Raw genomic sequence first — 22,611 nt, 5'->3', positions numbered from 1 at the left:
ACACCACTTGTGACCGGCCACCAACTGGATTTAACTCCATTCACCACAGCTCTCTGGGCCTGGCCATCCAACCAGTTTTTTACCCAGCAAAGCGTGCGATCATCCAAGTCTCGAGCAGCCAGTTTTGCCAGGAGAATGCTGTGGGAAACGGTGTCAAAGGCCTTACTGAAGTCAAGGTAAACAACATCCACAGCCTTTCCCTCATCCAATAAACAGGTCACCCTGTTGTAGAAGGAGATCAGGTTTGTCAAGCAGAACCTGCCTTTCATAAACCCATGCTGACTGGGCCTGATCATCTGGTTATCCCGCATGTGTTGTGTGATGGTACTCAGGATGAGCTGCTCCATCAGCTTCCCAGGCACCGACATCAAGCTGACAGGCCTATAATTTCCTGGATCATCCTTCTGACCCTTCTTATATATGGGTGTCACATTGGCCAGTTTCCAATCTGTCGGGACCTCCCCAGTCAGCCAGGACTGCTGGTAAATGATGGAAAGCGGCTTGGCGAGCACCCCAGCCAGCTCCTTCAGCACCCTCGGGTGTATCCCGTCTGGTCCCATAGACTTGTGTGTGTCTATGTGATGCAGTATGTCACTGACTGTCTCCTCCTGGAGTGCGGGGGGGTCGTTCTCCCAGTCTCTGTCCTCTGGCTGAGGAGGCTGGATTCCCTCAATACAGCTAGTCTTGTTATTAAAGACTGAGGCAAAGAAGGCATTAAGGACCTCAGCCTTCTCCTCATCACTTGTTACCATGTTTGCTCCCACGTCTAGCAGGGGATGGATACTCTCCCTGGTCTTTCTTTTGCTGTTGACATACTTATAGAAACATTTCTTGTTATCCTTGATTGCTGAAGCCAGGGTAACTTCCAGCTGGGCTTTAGACCTCCTGATTTCCACCCTGCATAGCCTCACAGCCTCTTTGTAATCACTGTGAGTGGCTAGTCCCTTCTTCCAAAGGCTGTAAACTTTCCTTTTCTCCCTGAGTTGCAACCAAAGCTCCCTGTTCAGCCAGGGGGTTCTTCTCTGTCACCAGCTTCTCTTACAGCACCTGGGGACTGCCTGTTCCTGAGCCATTAAGACTTCCTTCTTAAAGAGTGCCCAGCACTCCTGGACCCCTATACCCTTCAGGATCGTCTCCCAATGTATCCTTTCAAGCAGGTGCCTAAACAAGACAAAGTCAGCCCTTTTGAAGTCCAGGATGTCAGTTCTGCTTAGCCCTCTCTTGGCCTCTCTAAGAATAGAGAACTCTATTATTTCATGATCGCTGTGTCCTAGTCGTCCTCCAACCGCCACATCATCCACCAGTCCTTCTCTGTTCACAAAGAGGAGATCCAGCAGGGCAAGTTCTCTGGCTGGTTCTCTCACCAGCTGCATCAGGAAGTTGTCTCCCACACATTCCAGGAATCTCCGGGACTGGTCTCGTTCTGCTGTGTTGTATTTCCAGCAGATGTCTGGGAAGTTAAAGTCTCCCACAAGAACAAGGGCAAGCGATCGTGAAATTTCTCCTAAATACCTATAGAATATTTCATCCACCCTCTGTCCTGGGTGGGTGGCCTATAGTAGACTCCTACTACAACATCTGCCCTGTTGGCCTTCCCCCTGATTCTAACACAAAGACACTCTACCCTGTCTTCGCTACACTTGTACTCAAAGCGATCATAACAGTCCCTAACATACAGCACCACCCCACCACCTCTCCTTCCTTGTCTGTCCCTTCTAAAGAGCTTGTAGCCCTCAACAGGCACACTCCAGTCGTGGGAGACATCCCAGCATGTTTCTGTAATAGCCACGACATCATAATTTTCCTGTTTCATCATGGCTTCAAGCTCCTCCTCTTTGTTTCCCATGCTGTGTGAGTTGGTATACATGCACTTCAGATGGGCTGATGTTTTGCCCCCTTCCCCCTTCAAATCTAGTTTAAAGCTCTGTCTATGATTACAGCTAACTCCTGCCCCAAGATCCTTTTTCCCCTCTGGGACAGGTGCTTTCCATCTAATGCCAAAAGGTCTGGTGCCCTGTATACCAACCCATGATTGAAAAATCCAAAGCCCTGACGGTAACACCAGTCTTGGAGCCACAAGTTCATGTGTTGAGTTCTCCTGTATTCTTTTTCATCCATCCCCCCAGCTGAAGGGATGGAGGAGAACACAATTTGTGCCCCCGACCCCTTAATCACTTTCCCCAAGGACCTGAAAACTCTCTTCATTGCTTTAGGACTACTCCTAGTAATGTCGTCACTACCTACTTGAAAAACCAAGAGAGGGTAGTAGTCCTTGGGTCCCACTGGAGCAGGGAGTTTTGCCTTGAGGTCCTTGACGTGGGCCCCAGGGAGGCAGCAGACTTCCCTATGAAGCGGGTCTGGTCTGCATATGGGGCCTTCGATACCCCTCAGAATGGAGTCACCCACTACAATGACTCTTCTGGGGTTCTTTTTAGAACTGGTTTTAATACCTGGTCTAGAACGACCTGGCCTTGGTGGACCTTGGTCTTCCTCCTTGTTTGTCTCATTTTCTTCCTCCTTCTCTTCTTCACTCAAAAGTTCCAGGGCCCCAAATCTATTGTGAAGGGACACCATGGAGGGTGAGGGAGGTCAGGAGAGGATTTTCCTGCCTCCCCGAGCAGGGACCTCTTTCCAGCCTCCCCCATCTCTTAGGTCCCCTCCTTCTGCCTGGTAGCAAGAGGTTGAGGGATTACCTACCTCATTAGGATCTTGCACTCAGTCTTGTTGAACCTTGTGAGGTTCACATGGGTCCAATTCTCAAGCTTGTTTAGGTCCTTCTGGATGGCATCCTATCCCTCAGGTGTGTAAAACACACCATTCAGCTTGGTGTCATCTGAAAACTTTTTGAGGCTGTACTTGATCCCACTGTCTATGTCATTGATGAAGATATTAAACAGTCCCAAAACAGTGTATTGGCTTTTGGAACCACTTCACCTCATGATCATTTTGCAAAAGAAATAGATGGTTAAAACACTATACTTGTAGTACTTACTTACACTCCATTAATTATTATATTACATGTTCTTAACTTACCTTGCAGATGAAGCTCTTAAGTTTGCATTTCATCATGACTATGTGGAGGAGTTTCAGAAATCACAATTATATGACATAAGAACTAAATGAGGAATAATATTTTCTATTATTATTTGTCCTTACATAAACACACAGTAAAATCTCAAATGTAATTTATGGAGAGCACCCTAAAGGGAAACACTGATTTCTATAGCTGAGGGAAAGTTACAGTAAGAAAAAAAAAAAAAAGGTTTTTGTTATATACTCTCTGTATTATGGCTTAAGGTAACAGTTTACGAATGGTTGCATAAAATCTTGGAAATGTCAGTTTAGTAAAAAAAGTTTTGCTGACTGTGGACAACGCTGGAAAACTTAATTCTGAGAGCTTACAAAACTGTCCATTATAATTCTTTAAAATAATTTTCAAATTAGTTAACAGAACAGGAACAGATTTTAATGGATGTTAGATATTTAGTTTAATAGAATCAAATCGTACTGCTTTAAAAATTCTCTACCCATTGCAGACATTGTAACTCGCTAAAAGCTGTTCATCCTGTCATTAAGTATCCAGAGGTTTGGCTACAATGCATTTGCAAAGTCTTCGGGAAGAAAATGAATCTACAATGATCCTCTATTATGATGACAAGTAGCAATACTATTCTTCTCACTAAAGTGGGCTTATACATGATTTTACAGTTTGTGAAGGATTTATTATGCTTGGCTGAACTTACATGGATAAAGTAGAAATCAGTCTGAATTTTAGTTAATACCTGAACTGGATCTTCTGCTTTTTTTTCTTAGATTAACTCAGGATTTTCTACTCTGTACATATTGTTACTGGTCTATATTTATTGTAGAATCGTCACTTTTGTACTTGCTACCATTGCATGTTTCAAATGGCTACTCAGCAGATTTTCCAGTTGAGAACTGATGTTTCAAATTTGCTGACACTGTGGTTTAAAAAATATTGGATAAACCATCATGTGTGTAGCAGGACACTAATAGGAAGTCTTAGAATATATAAGTCTTTCCACTCTGGATCTGTATGTCAGTGTGTGTCCTGGAGAACAAGTAACAGGAAATCCCTTGAATGTTGGCAGATTTCCCACGTATTCTACGTTGTGCCAAACAGATGGAGAGCAAACTCACTGTACTTCCTTCCTGAAAGAGGCAGAGAGGAAGGGTCTAATAGTGATCATATAAATGAATGGCAATTGTGTTTGAAACATTTTCTGGAGAGCACTATAGACAAGCAACAAGCTGGTATAACTGGCTGCAGTCTGTAATTTAAAGAAATTAATACAGCATAAGGTAGACCTGTTTTCCTTTCTAAAACTGAATAAGGAGGTCCCTGATTTAATTTTATCTAATGAAGTCTGTGGCAGGTATTTCTGACAGAGAGCTAGTAATATAATCAGACCCAAATATTAACATTTAAGAGATTAGCCTAAATCACTGTCTTTTTTTCTTTTCTTAAAGCAGGGATCTGTTTCTTGTACATTCTTTTTAAGAAACTGGGAGAAAAAGTAGTTGTTGAAGCTATAGGATCCACTACCATTTATTTGCCTTTTCAGAGGGATAACTTTAAAGTAAGCATTTCACCATTCATTTCATCAGGCATTTATTCCACTTGTTTTTTCTCAGCATTTTACAGAGTCCTTGTTTTCTCCACCGATTCCTAGATACCCTTTCAGCCTCATTTGAACTAGCACAAATGTGAGGGGCTTCTCTGTAACATGATGAGTGAATCTAACCATTTTTTTCCCTCAAATACCCTTTTAAACTAAATCACTTTAGTTACCTGATACTGATTCACTGTAGAGCATGTTGTCACAAACAGTAATGTCTACTAAACTGAGGGGGTCTCTCAAGTGCAGTAATAGAAGAAACCAAATGTGGAACTATGGCTGCAGTTTCCCTGTCCAGAGATAATGCAGTTGCTTTTCTGTAGTGTTTTTAGATCTAAGGATGAAAAGCTCTTTGAACTGGGAGGTATTTTCAGAAGATTATCAGAAATTAATTGCCAGATTTTGTGTTACATTCTAGTTCTGTCTGTAATGAAAACCTGAAACAGCATCCATGTATAATTATAATCATGATTATTCCATAAATGAAAGCAGATAACATTATTCTATATTTATTTAAATTCAGGAGTTGGAGCTTTTAAGAAAATGCAAATATTTCCATTGTCATATTCTCAGTCTGCATTATAGACACTTGATAAGTATTAAATGTCAAGCATATTCCTTGCCCGTAGCTTTGAAGTTATAATTTTTTGATTACTGAGATTGTAACTAGCTAGCCACAAGGTAGTCAAGTTCAGGTAGAGAACTCAAGGAAATATGTCTCCACTGCTATCCTGCTTGATTAGGCATTAAACAAAATCATGATTAAGATCCTGGGATCATGATACTGCCATGTCAGATGAGGCAAGGACACCGCTCACTGTGCCCTTCCAGAGTCTCTCAGCAGTTCTCTGGTCCATGTTGCACCTTCCACACACAGTGTTTTTGAACACTGTGTTTGTGGTTTTCATCAGACTTTTAATGTAAATAGAATGTGCTCTGAATTGTCTTTGCCAATTGCAGCCTGCACAGTGTGCCAGTTTTGCTGTTCAGTTTGTGTCAGTCTGTGTAAGACCTAGCTAATGGGTCAGTGACTGCAGCCAGTTATTCATAGATCTGACCATCATAATTCCAGAGTAATATTTGGCTAGAATGTTCCATATGCAATTAATATTTTTTTAATTTATTTTCAGTTTATTTTCTATGCTATAATGTACTTCATTTGTACACGTCTGCTTACTCCAGAGACCCCTCCTCTGCCTTACAATCTCCTATTGAGAATAGGCAGCCCCTTTTAGAATCACGAACCATGTAGGACAGTGCTTATTTCAGGACTAAACTCATGGATGAATGGATTAATGCTGGACAAGTAGGGCTGAGCATCTCAACGCCTCTTGTCAGCTGGGACCTCATTACCTTTTCTGAAGACACAAACCTGTTTCAGAGTTCTGATTTATTTGTTATTTTTATTTCTGATTGAACACAGAATTTACCTATATTCAGCTTTCCATATGTGTGTGTTCCTACTGAATTTGAGAATTCCATGTTTGGGACAAGTTCTGTCACATTAAAGGGCACAGGAAATTGTCATAAAAGGGTAAATGTGCTTGATACATATATCATACATCTGCATACATATACATAGACTTATCTGCTATGTATTCCATGACTGGGAGGCATACAGCTTCATGATGATTTCCATAGCATACAGAACTAAATGGATATTTTCTGAGATGGCTTTCAGCAGAAAATCTATTTGCTGAGCCCAAAATGTTTTATTTTTATTTCTATATTTTCTTACCATATTTACTTCTATGGATTTTATAATAATCCTCTGAAGTCTTTCTTGGTTACATTCTTGTCTATCTACCCTAGAGACAGAAACTCACCACCTTTTTTAGACTTGGATGGTGCCTGATTACCACAAGTACCTGATTTGTGAAACCCAAACATCTTGGACCTGTGACTTTAGGGCAGACCACCTAGCAAGATAATTTTGGATAAATATGCCAGATGAACTGCTTGTGAGATGCCAGAAGCAAATATGTCTAAAACAGCCAGAAATACCAGAGTATTTTTTGTCATGAAGAAGGGAAGTTAAAGTGCCTAAGAGACTTAAGCTTGGTTCTGGGTTCTGTCACAGGGAGCTTGGACATCAAGAGTTTTCTTTGATTTTCAGCATGTTATGGAAGGTGTTTTGTATGCTCTCCATATGGGTATATATACACACCAATAAGGAAACTAGCCATGAATTATATGGAAAATACAGTAGTCGAATAATATGTTGTGGTTTGAACTTGGCCAGCAGCCCAACACCACGCACCCTCCCCCTGCCCAGGGCAATGGGATAAGGAATTGGAGGGAAAAAGGGAGACTCATAGGTTGAGATAAAAACCAGTTCAGTAATTGTAATAAAATAAAATAATAACAGAAAGTACAAATGGGTAATGCACAATTCAATTGCTCACTATCCTTCAACTGATACCCAATCCATTCCTGACTAGCAATTCCAAAAAAATAAGATCCTACAGTTGCAATCCCAGAAATGAGAGAGAACCCGCCCCCTTCCCGGCTGCCCATCCTTTATATACTGAGCATGATGTCACATGATGTGGAAAACTCCAATGGTCAATCTAGGTCTGGCGCTCTGGCTGTGCCCCCTCCCAGCTCAAGAAAAATTAACTCTATCCCAGCTGAAGCCAGGACATAGTGTTAATGCTCCAATCAATCAGTGTGTACAACAATGTAGGTATGATTATGAGCAGAAATCACTGAAAAGGTAGAATGAAAGTACCAAGAACTTTGTTTTGACCTACAAGGTCTGTATATAATGCAATTCTTGCTGTGAAGAAGCAAAATGCCTTCACTAAATTGAGCAAGATTAGAGGATGTACAGCTCTTTGTAAAAACAAATTAACAGGGCAGTAGCAAACATCTTCACATTATCAGGATTGCCTTGACAATGGAAAAGAACAAACAGCACTCTGTGAATTTGAAATTGCTTCCCTAATGTTACTTTCCAAATGTACCTGTTTATCTCTTGGCTGTAGGAATTAACACCACACTACTTAATAGCAAAGGCTGACCTGTTGATTTATTTGAGGGGTTAAGGCCAGTTTTACCATGTCTTTTGCCATAAAAGGAAGAGGTGGGGGAGCAGAGGAAAGACTGGCCATCCTCAAAGTCATAACAAAATAATTTTAAACATACTACAGTCATTGCCATAATAGTTGTTATGGCCCAAGTTTAAAGGAAAATATTGTCTTTCCAGGATTGGCAGTCAGTTAAGAATTCAGGATTTGTTCCCCTCTCTAATATTGATACCAGGCTATCTAGTTTGTTTGCTCTAGGGTAGTTTATTTGGAAGAATTTCCAATGTATGAAGAAATGAAAACTTGGTCTTATATATGTGGCCTCAGCAATAATCTCAATTCCCACTGTGATGAAGAAAAATGCCTTTTTTGAAGTCATAAGAAAATGAGGCCTTGAGGGTTTATGTATAGCATAAACCTGTGCACCCACATGTAGTATTTAGGACCCTGGAGTGGAATCCATGAAACCAGATAACTTTCCCAAAATCATTGCCCAGGAAAACTCATAACTAGTAAAGTAACTTGTTAAGTCTGGCACCTAGTGGCATGTTAGTGCAGAGGCTCACAGGCATGACACATGGTCTTCACCTACACTTCGAGGAGGCAGGATATAAGACAGATCCAGTTCAAAAATAGGTATATACATTACTCCAAGTCTGTGCCTGTGTATAGATCAATCATACTGATATTAATAGGTCACTATTGTGTCTATCACCTGAAAGAGTGCAGCTACAGGATTTTCAGACTGAAGGTAGCTTGTCTTCTACCAGTTTGGGCAACTATCATCTTAAGTCAGCTTGACCCATACTGAGGTACTCCAGATAATCCCTTCAGCTATTGACAGCTGGTTCTCTACATTCACTGTGCAGCCACAGAGGAGGCAGAGGACCTTGTGCACATGGCAAACTGCCTCTACTTCTCACCTTCTATATTACCACTCTTTCTAAAGGATTGAAAGTCCAATACCTTCTTTGACCCAAACACATGCAATTTTTACCTCCCTGGCTAGAATACAGGCTGGGACAGAGACACAGCTCAGGTTGAAGCTGGGCCATATTGCACAGCCAAGAATGACAGGAAGGTCTGGATGAAGGAGAAAAGTAGGAAAGCATAAATATAACATTGTAGACAGGTCTTGTGGGCATACCAGAAGCCATAAAAGGTCCTGTGTTCCTACTGGCTCTTTTAATCCATTTATGAATTTTATCTTGCGGCTCTTTTGTGCAAACTATGTATGTAATTTGACACAGTAGGAACTGAGGCACCTGCAAAAACTCAAACAAAATGTAAGGTGAAGGAGTCTGGATCACATTTTTAAGTGTTAAATTTCACCTAAGTTGCACTTTATGATATACCACACTTTTGAATCTAGCCCTAAAATTCATCTGAAGAAAACTGTGCTCAGAAATTATTTTTAAGTTATTTATGACTTTCTGAGTACTATTCCCCTCTTTTTTTCCTCCTTCCACCACATATGCTTCTTAATTAGGACTCTTCCTTCTAGAAATTACAAGCTCTATTTGGTTTGGTCTAGGGCTTGGATTTTTAAGGGAAAAAGTAAATGTCCAAAGTTATTATTCAGTAATATATACAGAAGTGTTTTGTAATTTGGTGCCGCTGCATTATTTAAATAAAAATTCTTGTCATTCCTTGAAAGTTACTGTAACACTTTGGGTACATATAATTTAAAGGCCTCGTGTCTCCAAAGATTTATTGTCATGATTAATTTTAAACATCTGCTTAGTTCATTGATTTTTATGAGGTTACTTGTGCTCAAAGTTAAGCATGTGAATATTTTATGTAAGAACAAGACCATGACTTTCTATAGCCTAACAGGGTTAAATAATCAAAAAAGTTTAAAATGCAACAACAGTTGTACAATCTACATTACAAGAGCTGCAGTACATTAGGTTACCCTACTATTTGAAGTAATTGGAAATAATATTACTGTTTTGGAAGTGGAAAAGCTGTATTTTCGCTATTTACAAAATTAAATAAGAAATTAAAATGCAAGTATAACTATATAAACTATGAGTGTTAAAATGTTGAAGATAATGCATACAAACAAATGGGGTTATCAGAGAGGATCCTAAGAACCCACGAATTTCTCCAACATTCTTTAGGTCAAAATGAGATTTGTTGTAACATACATATGTATATGCGCATACATAGACATGTCATAAAAGTGAATATTTTGTTTAATTTTATTGGTGTTTTTTTCATTACACTTGTTGTGGGTTAAACCCCATAGTCAGCTTAGTCCCACAGAGCCACTTGCTCACTCCTCTGCAGCAGGATGGGGGAGACAACTGGAAGAATAAAAGTGAGAAAATTCATAAGTTGAGATAAAGACAGTTTAATAGGTAAAGCAAAAGCTGTGCCTGCAAGCAAAGCAAAATAAGGAATTCATTCACGACTCCTCATTGGCAGGCAGGTGTTCAGCCATCTCCAGAAAGCAGACCTCTATCCCATTTAATGGTTGCTTGGGAAGACAAACACCAGAACTCTGAACGTCCCCCGTTCCTTCTTCTTCTCCCTGTTTTTATTTCTGAGCATGACGTCTTATGGTATGGGATATCCCTTTGGTCAGTTGGGGTCAGCTATGTCCCCTCCCAGATTCTTGCCCATCCCCAGTCTACTCACTGGTACGGCAGTGTAAGAAGCAAAGAAGGCCCTGATGCTGTGCAAGCACTGTTCATCAGTAACTAAAACATGGGTGTGTTATCAACACTGTTTTCAGCACAAATCCAAAACAGCACCATAGCAGGTACTATGAAAAAAATTAACTTTATCTCAGTCAAAACTAGTACAATACTAAATCTATGAGTCTGTCAGTGCATGCTACTTTAAGAGAGTGAACATTCTTGTACTCATAGTATGTACTCATTTTTATATTCATAGTAGTAAGAGGAGCAATTCCATTAACACAAATTTGACTGTCAGAGATCTACCCCGTGCTGGTTCCTTTCTTCCATAGCATTTCAATTTGAAGCTCATTTGCTCTTTTTGCAACTTTGGATATTGAACATCCAAAGAGACATAAGAGGGGCACCATGAGAGCTGGTGCCTGTCCCGCACATCCCAGAGGCACAGCCCTAGCTGGGGCTGGACACGGCTCTCCACAACGGGTGGATAGGCAATCCTGTTGTCCCCAAGCGCCATGACAGCACGGCATATACCCAGGCATGTGTCCATCTCCCATAGACTGCCCTCGGCAGCCTGCAGCCTGTCCATGCGGCTGCTGACTGTTGGAAACAGTACCAGGGAGAGGGACCCCTTCCCTTTCCAGCTGCTTGTGGCATTTTTTTGTGAAGAGGGCACAAAGTCAGGCTGATCTAGGAAATGTTCCCAACCTGAGCTTTGCAGCCAGGAGGACCAGCTATGTCCACACTCAGTGCATGTCGCCCCCACTGTGAGGGACCCCAGGGATGACCAGACCCTCCCCAGTGAACACCATCTTGCAGGGCCTAAACTTGGTGGGCAAAATTGGGGCCAGTAATGGGGTCACTGACTGCCACCAACACTGGCCTGCCATGAGGGAAGACAGTGCCAGGGATGAGGCTGGAGATGAGCTACAGTGCATGCCCAAGAGGGAGATGAGCTCCCCACCGCATCAGGCCCAGGCCTGGCTGGAGGCAACACAGAGGGGAGGCTGTGCACAGGCACTCCCGTGGGCCAGTATGGGACCCACCAGAACCAAAATGGGGTCTGTGGATCCTGGTCAAGGGATCCCAGATAAGACCTGTCAGGGACAGCAAGTCTGGGTGGTGCCCCCAGGCCCCTGAAATTACATGTGGTTTTGGCATGATTTCATGGAGCTCCTCAGGCCCCAGAACCAGAGAGGAACAAGGGATAGAGACACCTGCCCCTGGAGGGAACGCTTGTGTCCTCCCACCTGCCATCACACAGCTCGGCTGCATGCTGAAAAGGAATGCAAACATGGAGTAAAAGTGTGACACTGCCAAGGGCTTGCAGTTCACAGAAGTGACACAGAGAGCAAGAGAAAGGAACAACAGTGTATGGCTAGCAGCAGGTAACTAATGGTGTGTTGTTTCCATCCTCTCTCTCATGTTATTTCTTCATTTGTTGCTTGGATGAGTGTACCTAGGAGTGAGTTTTCATTTCCATAGGTAGTCTGTCGAATTTTTAGTGGGATGAAGTAGTCTAGTATATTGCTGGGGATTATTAAAGGGTGTTTTCATAGTTGCTGTCTGTTAGATTCACATCCATTGCTGTATTATTTGGTATGCATAAATTTCTCTTTGATCCTAGAAGTATGAGGTCAGTAGAGCTGATTATTTTGTACTGTATCAGGGTATGGATTTGTTTCTAGGTTCGCTTTGCAGACTAAACAAGTTTTGTTTCTTCTTTTGGTAGCAAAACTATGACCTTCCAGACTTTTTGTCAAACTCAGAATTTCTTTTGGCATGGTTGTGTGACAGTATTTGGTGTCAGTCAAGTACTGCCTTTCTCCCTTTTGTAACTGAAGTATCAAAAGGTGTTGTTGCTAAACTACCTTTGCCTTTACCTGAGTGGGGGAAGACTTTCAAGAACGAGTCATTGAAAGCACAAGAAAATAAATAATTTAGACAAAAAGTTGAAGCTTTAAGATGAAAACTTGTATACAAATAACAATTTCTTTTCAAAGAAACTGATTTTTTAATGCAAATGAGATAAAAATGTTATTCCCATGTAAATATATTTATTCTCTTTTGTGAAAGCTGAGTGTCTGGCAGTATTTAAGTATTAATGTCTTTCAAGCCATGCTTAACACCATTTTTTCTTGTTGCTTAATAGACATGTGCAATATACTCCCAGGTGAAATAATGAGCTACAGTTACAGCAGTTGGAGGGGTATCCTTTCACTTCATTGAGTTAATCCTTACCAACTCAAGGAAGGTCATTCCTGACAGATTTTGCTAAATGTGTTCTTAAGGGCTGCCAATCTTGAGTTTCTACAATTTAGCTCAGTAACCTATTTAGTTCTTAGAAGACCTTGTGACAGGAAATGTTTCTTAAAGTCTAGTCTAAATTTTTCTTGCTTTAATAATGATACTTTTTGTCTTCTCCACTATGAATATTGAGAACAAAAGTTTTTTACATACATTAGGACCACTACCATGTCTTCAGTTTTCTCTTCAGTCTATAACAACTCTGCTTACTAAAACTCTCTTATTAAGCCACAGGAGCTAGAACTCTCTCACGTTTATGGCTTTTTTTCTGGATTTTCCCAAATTGTACCACATCTTGGATCTGAAAATATCATGAACATGATATCTTTACAATAAAGGACATGTATTTTGAGAACAGAAAGCATATTTCTAGGAGGTTAAATTGCTAATATGAAACTCAAGTGAAAAAAATTATGGAGTTTCACATGCAGAATTATCATAAAACATATGGATAGAAAGTGTTAATTGTGGGGGTTCTGCCAAATCCAGCTTTAAGATTGAGTTTCATTCCGTATGACAGAAATTCAGGGAACATCATCCTGTAGTCACAGATTCATCAAAGTTATGTAATCATGTACATCAAGAGTACTGTGGGAAAGAAGTTTATTTTTCATTAAGCAATTGGACTGATGAACTGGTTCACAAAAAAATAGATCAATGTCTCCTGGGTTCCATATTCTCATGGATCCCAAGATAGCTGATTTCTTCTCATAGATTCACCATCCTTGCCGGCACAAAGCTTGCATATCACCTTTGATCATTCTCCCACAGGCAGTTGCTAGTTGCACTTTCTGATTTAGAATTAAGTTCCTACATGGCAGGTGTAGAAGGAATGAAAGTTAGAGGAAAAGATTTGCATTGTCCCCTTTTCCTGTTCACTTTCTCCCCACTTATTTGGGATCACAAAAGCAGCAGCATCTTGCACAGCAATGATGTCGCATGTTTATTGTATTAAACTCTTACCCATTTTTCCGCCTAGCAAGTTCTTAAACTACCCTTTGTTAAATTTTGAGAGGCAGTCTAGGGAAGGATCAGGTTATTCTTGCCCTGTGTCTTAAATTCTTTACCTACATATCTGCAACTGACCAAAGAAAGATTTTTGTTCTGATACAATATCATGGTTCTTGTATTCTTATTATACATTTCTTTTAATGATCACTTTATTTTGTCTCATTATTCTCCATTTCAAAAATCAGAACCTTTATATATTGCATTTCCTTACATCTTCTTGTCTTCCCTACTATCACTAAATCCCTTTCCTCATTCTTTGTTATTTTTTATCTTTTTTCTACCAACTGATCATATTCTGCATTTTCCTTTTTTCCCCATTACCTCTCCTCTGTTTTGTTTCACAGAAAGGAAAATAAAGGCAAGGATACAGAAAACCATTTCCACTTTTTGCTTAGGCTGTGTTTATGTAATACTCTTACTGTCTTTATTCTTCATCTGTTTATATTTCTCCTGTGTTTTAGGACAGTGACTGTGCTTGGTTTGCTACTGCTGTTAAGGTTTGTAACAACATGCCTGAAGTTTTACTTCCCCTATTGCTGTTTCTATATTAGCAAAACCACACTAATAAAAAAACACACTTGTACTGCCCTTTCCATCAATTCAGCAGGAACCAGTAATAATGAGGTTAATATTGTTTATTTCGCTGATTACAGCGAATTAATACCTTTATTATTGTGCTGTCAGTGTTGGGATTATTTCTTGTTCATGTGTTCAGCTTCTCTGCTAAGATGATTTTGAGTAACTGAGAGGAATTTTTGTGAATGTATAAAATGAGATGGGAACCTGTACTCTTTATGGCCTTTTATAATTAACCACTGACAGTATAATGTCCCTCATTTTATCTAAAAGTTTGTCCTTGAACAAATTCCAGGCATCTTCTGTTCTCATTGTGCTTTGTGATGATCTTTGCCTTTTCATTGATTCAGCACTTACCTTTGAGCCTTACTTTTCAAATATGTTGAATTTGCCTTTTATCAGCTTAAAAATGTGGATCTCATGCATATTTACATTTCAGGCTGTGACAGCTCTGGAAGAGGTCAGTTGGGTCAACTGCTCTATACATCCACAAGAAACTCTATTATCTGTTGAACAGACACAGCTTTACAATGTGTAAAACTAAGCATATTTTTCTAATAATATTACCTCCTTATTTTGAAACTAATAGTTTGGGAGTTTAGTTATACAGTTTTAAATAAGATTGGTCTCAATACTGAAAAGAAATAAAAGTAAAGTTTGAATGACAAACATTTTTTTTCGGTGTTGTTTTGTGCCTGTCACCAAGAAACTGTGTTAGTTTTAAAATGGGAGCTGTGACTTTCTTGTCATTCTAATACCAGTTTTTCTGATTATGGGATGAGAAGGGCAAAGAATTTTGACCAAAAAAATCAGGCATTATCACTGTTGGTTGAGAAGGCTGTTGAATCAGATATTTCATAGGTTAGAATCTGAATCAAAATTGTTCTTTGCAGTTCAAGGAGGACATAAAATATTTGCTTGTCTTTACCTTGAATTTTATTTCTCTTTTTACATACCTGGACTAATTCTGTGATCTCATTTTAAAAACATGCATCTGTTGATGATGATCAACACTGATGTCTATTGGTGAGAATGGGTTTTGGCCTGAGCTGCACTTAAAGCTCATGACGGGAGTCAGGGCAAAGGAAAAATTACACTAGTACAAAAGGTGAACCAGCCCTGACCTTTGACACTAGAAAGTAAGAGTTGCATGAAAGAGAAAGAGGTGAGGCTAGGACAGCTGAAAAGCTACAAAGAGGAGAAATAAGCCAAGGTTTACAAAAGTACATAGTACAACTAACTCCTGGTGGAACTGTTTTCTTTGTTTTAGACGAGCCCTAACCTATCCATAGAGATGTTCTTAAAACAATTGCAGAGTACTGCCTGCACTGCTTCCTTTGACTTGGCTTAGTTATTGTCATTTATATCTGCATTGGCACTACTGTTGCTGCTACTTTGCTGGTTCATGTGAGCACTCTGACTGATATCAGTCTCTTACTCTAATATGTACATTTCTATCTCTTTTACAGTAGCAAGATCTTTATGATATTACTAAGAAAGTTATACAACAACATTTTTGGAGCCTTATGGTGCTCTGATGATGACAGGCTGAAATTACACAGAAGGAAACTCTAACATCCAATGAAACAGAAGCTCCAGCTCTTTCTAATGCTGAAAAAAAAATATTTAAAAAGTAGAAATAACTGTAATTTATCACTTATGCCAGCATCTGGCAAACACTTCAAAACCTGTTGTGTAGCTTTAAACTCTATAAATAAGTTAGTAATAAAAAGTAGACATTTCTATCTTAATAAAGAGGATAAATGGAGATATTTTAATGCAAAAATATAGAAAAGGATTTCAAAGGGAAAGAAGGCAGTGTTTGACATTTTTTTCTTTGAGTTAGAATAGACTTGTGACAATTTCATGCAACATTCTGATAGGAGGAACACTTTCATCAGAATATTTTAATTTTTGAGTCCTTATTAATACATACCTCGGTCTATAGTCAGGCTATGGAATGCATTGTTCCATAGTCTAATACAGTAAAATCAGAAAGGATTTCTGTGGACTGTTACAATTAATGACACTTATTTTCTAAGGGAGTATACAAATTTCATGTTTTGGGGAATTTACCTTCATTTAAAGATTAAAAACTATAATGTTCTCTAGAATAGAAAGGAAATTATCATTCTTCTTCAAAAGGAGATGTTTGAAAAGACAGCATAGAAATCATCAGATATTATTTCTTGTGTCACAAAACCTAGATTTTTAGCAAATTCTATGTTGTGTCTTCCATTTCTCCAGCCAAATAAGAAAAAAGAAAAAAAAAAAAAAAAGAGGAAAAAGGGATTTTAACTATTCTTTAGACTAAAAAGATTATTGTGTTTTGAAATGCATTTTCTCTCTCAGATTCCCTTGTGGAACTTTATCATTCCAGGAGATGCTAGGAAACCGGGAAACAAGATCTGAATGTAAGCTCTTCACCCAGGGCTCGTCACAGCACTGGGTCACTTCTGCAGTCATTCATATTCTCACAGTTTTATCAGAGGTTCTTATAGTGATAGGGAAAGCATTCAACTGATACAAAAACCAGCAAGAAATACATCAGTTTATTGTTCCTTTTACATATGATTCAAGGTTTCTTCCTGTCACACTCTGACCTTTTTGGCTTGCTTTAATTAATAGATAACTAGCCTTGGGTTTTGTTTCCTATTATTACATTCATTCTTACTAAACCATAGGGTGTAGGGTTTAATATGTGTAGGAAAAAACAGATATACTGTTTAAAAAAAAACCAATCAAACAAAAAATTATTCCTAATATCCCTGATAATTCTGTATATTTTAGAAAAAAAGATATTTGCACACATTTACAGACCCATTTGAGGCACTTTTAACATTTTTTCATTTTGAGTAACATCACCCTTGGTAAAGAGTGTCAGTGAAACAGATGCTGAATTAAAGATGGTTTTCACTATCAGTAAGAGTATAAAAATCTGGTCCTTGCACATCTGGCATTTGTTTTTAAGCTACTCGGACCCTTAATTAGCATAAAAAAAGATTAAACTTTAACCTTTTCATTTTTCATCATGTAGCCTTTTCATTTTTAAGGAAGTGATTCTAAATGGTCAGAAAGCTTATGCTGTCATTGCCAATCACATGCACACTGCACCATAAAAATGACATAAATAATGAGCCAAGTGCAGCTTAAGAAGGACAGCTACTTGAAAGTCACTTCTTTAGCTCTTTGATGTTTATAAACACTTCCACTAAACTACATGCTGGGGGGGGGGGGGGGGGTGCAGAAGTTATCCTTTTGTTTCTGTTAGGAAGAAAGTGGAAATGGTATTGAAAACTTTGTAAATCTCTAGTAAGGGCTCCATTTGGCCACTGCATCTTTTAACTCTGTTTCTTTCTATATTTGTCATTTGAATTTTTTAATTTTTCTGGGCATTGTGAAATTAATACTTTAACGTGAATTATTCCTCTGTCAGATTTTCCACATTATGACTGAGGTGAATATTGTCTGTAGCAAAGGCTCTGTCACAAGGCAAAGGACTTTTATTTCTTTGTGTGTGTGTCAATTTAAACAATTTATTTGAAGATTTTCAGAGTGAAAGAAAAAGCTAAAAGCAAAAAGAGGCAATAAAAGTCTGTATCTCCCCTTTGAACAGTGTCAATGAATTTGAGTGAAATAGATTCCCTGTTGTTCAATAAGAAAAGTTCTTTGTGTCATAAATGACCTGGAGAATTCTTGGCTGTCCTCATTATCAAGAAATACCTGGTGTTTTGGTCTTGTATTACCTACTTAATTGGTAATGGTATACTCGTATTAAGCTATATTTTTCTGTTAGACAATTCAGAAGAAAATATAATTTTATTAAATTATGTAATACTGCAAGATAGTATAAGTTCCCATGACAAAAAGTGCTATGGTAAGCCTGGAATTCATTTGGCATCAAAACAGTATGGTAAATTGGAAGTATATAGTGGATGTTTAATCAACTCAGCAAAGACATAGGATTGAAATTTTTACAATTCTTTGTTCCATCCAGAGATAGATGCTATTATATTCTTCCTCTTATCTGGATCATATTTTAGTGGTAATTGTAGTAATAAAAAATAAATAGGAAAATGTAAATTTCCTTTAAAGATCTTCATTTAGATGGTATCAAGCATTCAGTTTATATACTGAATCCAGCTTTCTTGAAAATATTCATCATCAGCCACATTAAACCTTTAAAGAAAAAGTAGAAATATCAGTTTTTAATAAATTATTCTAATGAATAATTTATGTTTAGTTAACTAATCTGCATCTAGGTACCTAACAAAGCTATTTTTTAACATAACATACAGTTACTATATAGTTAACACATCATGTTACAAGGGACTTAAATTGGGGAATGCTAAGGACTACTTTGTCTGAACTTTTGCAACAGGCTTGTTCTATCTGGCTTTTGACTTAATATTTTTTCATCGGTTTATGTTTTCAGTTTCCAGTATTTAAATTTAGGCTTAGTTTTTCCCTCTTTACTTTGCTGACCAATAGAAACATACAACCTCTATGCAAAACAGTTTTAGAAAAAGTTCCTCTGAGGCATCTAATGAGATTTTTTGTTTGTTTTTAATGACATTTAGAATGATTTTTAGCCCTTACTCATACCAATCTTCTTGGGGAAGTCAGATGTTAAAAACCCACAACTTCATTTTCACCCCTACCATATCATACAATGCACACACTACAAAACACAGCTTGACTATAATTTGGTCTCTTGTTGATAACAGGCTCCAAACAACTTGTTTCTGTCTACAACTGTCTGGCAAATTACCCTCTTCCTACATAACCAACTGATCTGCTAAATTCTGTATTACTAATACTAGGGTGAGTGTAGAGAGGAAATAAACATCTGCTAAAATTTCTTTATAGAAAGTTGAAATAAGATAACATGCCTGCTTTCAAGAATGACTAACTTTTATCTATGGGCAATTGCAGACGAGATTTGAATTACCAAAAATATCTGTGCCTGTTGGTGAAGCACTAAAAAACGTATTCTTAAGATGACTTGACATTTTATCTTCTCTTCTTGTGCTGCTGCATGAAGGATGTTGTATTCTAGACTACTTAATTACTGTTGGCCTTCTGCTTTATTATTCCTACACATTAAAGACAGGGAAAGACAACCGACCTACACAAAATTTTCTCTGCAGACCAAAATTAGATTAAATATCTTCAACTTCAAAGCCTTACTGGAAAGTTTGATATTCTTAATCCACAAGGCTCCAGCTGTTCTTCTTATAGCCACACCTATAAACAATAGAAGTAGATTAATGAGAAATTCTATTTTCTCAAGCACTCCCCATTTAAGGAAAATGCCAAGGTGACATTTCTAACTCACCTTTCTCTTTATCATTGACAATGCCTTACAAAAAACTCCATTCTGTCATTAGCTTCTTTACAGAGAAATATGTATGTAGTTTGTCACATATGTGCTACAAATTTTAATTTGTATGCTTCTCCATAAGTGATAACTGAAAAATGTATTTGATCCCTCCATAAGTTAAATGAACATTCTATATGTTACTTTTTTTTTTGATTCAGCTGAAATATCCAACAGTGGATTCAACATCAGTAGAAAATGAGTGTCCAACCACTATTAATTCATTTAGTACATCTTGTGATAACATTACTTGTGATGAATTCATTTAGTTTTACTGTAATTGTTGTAAGTACTTTTGTAGGATTTCCAGAGTAACTCAGCATTAATTAAATGTATCTATGTTGTTGAGAATCCCCTGATAGAATGAGTATTTCAGCATATGGAAAACATCAAAATCTTTCTCAGAGGAAACAAATCCCTTACTGTTCAGAAAAATAACTGTGCAAAAAGGGAAATAAAGAAGCCAGTACAAAGTGATCCTTCCTCTCTACACTCTGCTTCAGACTCTCAGGTAGTTCTTTGGAGTAGGCATTATGATCTTTACTTGTGATGACAATAAGGTGGTCTTCATGGCTGAATTATAGAAAGTGCATCTAGTTCAATGTTGTCACAGGGTGTGTAAAAATGCTACTAGGTCTTACAGACAGATAAAGGACCTTTTAATGGAAATGGGAATAGCAGGATCAGGTCTTTTATTCAGTAAATTGTACAAGTAACTTATTTTCTTATGTTTGGATGTAAAACACAGGAAAAATATTTTTCTTTTCAAGTTGTTAAATTATAAGATACTGCACCTCATGCTTTTCACAAACAGGACAGAAGTTTACTGGCAGTCTAGAAAAAGTCAGAATTAAACTTGAAATAATTCAACCGTTATTTGAAAAACAGTGACCTGCAACTGACCGCAAAAGACAGAGGGATAGGGGAGGGATACTCTTGCACTGTTATTGTGAGTTATATGAGTATTTCAAGGAGCTATTAATATGCAGAACCAGAGGTCTGTCTCTATTCTAGCTTTCTTAAGGGAAAAACCCAAACAAAAGCAAACAAACAAAAAACTGCCACTCTGTGCAGAACAGTAGAGCAGAGAGAAAGTGCCTTTCCAGTACTCTGCACCGACATCTCCCAGGGAACCGAGTCATGTTTTGGAAGAAACTCTCTTTAAGTAAGCTTCTTGTGGCTATTGCACTAGCATGTCCCAAACATTCTTCCAATGCAAACCTCAACATATGGTGCACCATCAGACTTAAATTTCTATTTTAATATTTAGTATTGGCTTTTTCAACTGCATGTTTTCCTTCAGTACTTTAAATTAAGTTTTGTAACAAGGGAATAACAACGTGTTGTTCTGTTACATTGACTCCATTTCACAACATAAAATGATGAGCAATTGAGTATATAAAATGAAGTGATTCAGTTAGTACTAGAAATTGAAGGGTGACCCTGAAACCTGCCATAAAAAATAAAATACCTTTGTTCTGTTCCTTTTAAGACACCTTTGACATGGTTTCTAAAGGAATGAGTTGCAGAATATTTACAATCTCCCTGGCTGGAGTTTGAGAACAAAGTAGGCATTATAATTTCAAAATATCTGAGGGTATCATTACACTTTGCTTAAAGAAAATAAGCAAACTACTTGACAAAGGAGAGATGGTATAGTGCAAAAGGATGTGGACAGAAGTAATGGATTTTCCAGGAACTAGAAATTAAGAAATTGATGAGAAATCAAGAAGAGGTTCCAGGAGGCAAATCACACACCTCTTAATGCACCTGAGATGCATGGAAGTAATGATGAGAATTTTGAGGGTAACTGCAGTGAAGACAAATGCAGGTGGATTACAATATACCCTTATCAAGCTGATAACAGAGATGGAAGAGAAAATATTGGAGCATGAGGGAAAGATTGTAGAACAAATAAATCAGAAAAATAAAGTGTGCTTTCTGATTAAAGAGTGCATTACCTAACACTGAAGAGAATAGGGGATAACGGCAAATGGACTCAGGAGCTGAGAGATCATTGAGTGATAGTAAGCAGAAAGAATAAGAATTTAAATATTTGACAAGCACTTGAAGAGATTACATGCTAGGCAGCTGGTTTTTCTTCTTAAAGGGACATTTCTATAATCACACAAATACAATTTAGTGAAGAATGCTGGCAAGGAGTAGTTACTACTTATCCTTTGTTGAGCTGGCTTCGACCCAGGGAATCTAAAAAAGACACATGGTGAAGCCTCTCCATTTGATTGAGTTTAAAGCCTCCCTTTTGCAACTATTACACTATATTTCTCTTCTATCTCTCCTTTAGAAAACATTGTATGACCCTGGGTGGTATATAAGAGTGCTATAAATCACGGAGGTGAATAGGGAATATTATCACTATATCATACAGTATGAGAACCTGAAGGATCTAAAGAAATTACCAGGTTTAAAATAAGAAACTAATACTTTTTCACTCAGCTCAAGATATTACACCTTCTAAAAAAGTCAAGGAGGGATTCAACAAGTTTATGGAGGAATGGTCTATCTGTGACCATCAGACATCACAATTCAGATACAACTTCCAGCTATAAAAGTCCCACACTTTTCTGGATTTCTGGAAATGGAAGAACAAGGCCAGCCCTATACATGTCCTATTTTATATTCTTCCATACATATAAGTTATGGCCTACTATTAGAGGTGCTGTACTTTACTGTGCCTGCTCTCATGGCTTTATACTCTTAACTTGGTAAAGCTGAAGTAGTACAGAATCTGAGAAATAATTTATTTTGAAAATAATCAATCTTTATTTTCCAGATTACATTTTTTATGGTACGACTCTTTTTTCTACTACAGGAAGTCTTTCGCATTAATATATGATTTAATTCTGTTCCTGTTTTGACTGAAAATCATAGAATCATAGAATGGTTTGGGTTGGAAGGGACCTTAAAGAGCTCTGTTTCAGCAGTGACTGATCTCATGTTTAAATCCTTTTTATTAATAGTTGTGTTTATATGTCTGGAATGATTCTCAGCACATGGTTTTA

The 22,611-nt window shown here is 38.1% G+C and overlaps 1 protein-coding gene across 1 annotated transcript in view; it reads left to right on the top strand.

The window, feature by feature from the left end:
• The window catches only part of GPC5 (glypican 5), a 742,838-nt gene that overhangs the window by 577,610 nt on the left and 142,617 nt on the right, over positions 1 to 22,611 (top strand). The window lies entirely within an intron of this gene.

This window comes from Strix aluco, chromosome 2 (assembly GCF_031877795.1).
Source record: "Strix aluco isolate bStrAlu1 chromosome 2, bStrAlu1.hap1, whole genome shotgun sequence".
Classification (NCBI taxonomy): domain Eukaryota; kingdom Metazoa; phylum Chordata; class Aves; order Strigiformes; family Strigidae; genus Strix; species Strix aluco.
This window is presented reverse-complemented; position numbering and strand designations above follow the sequence as displayed.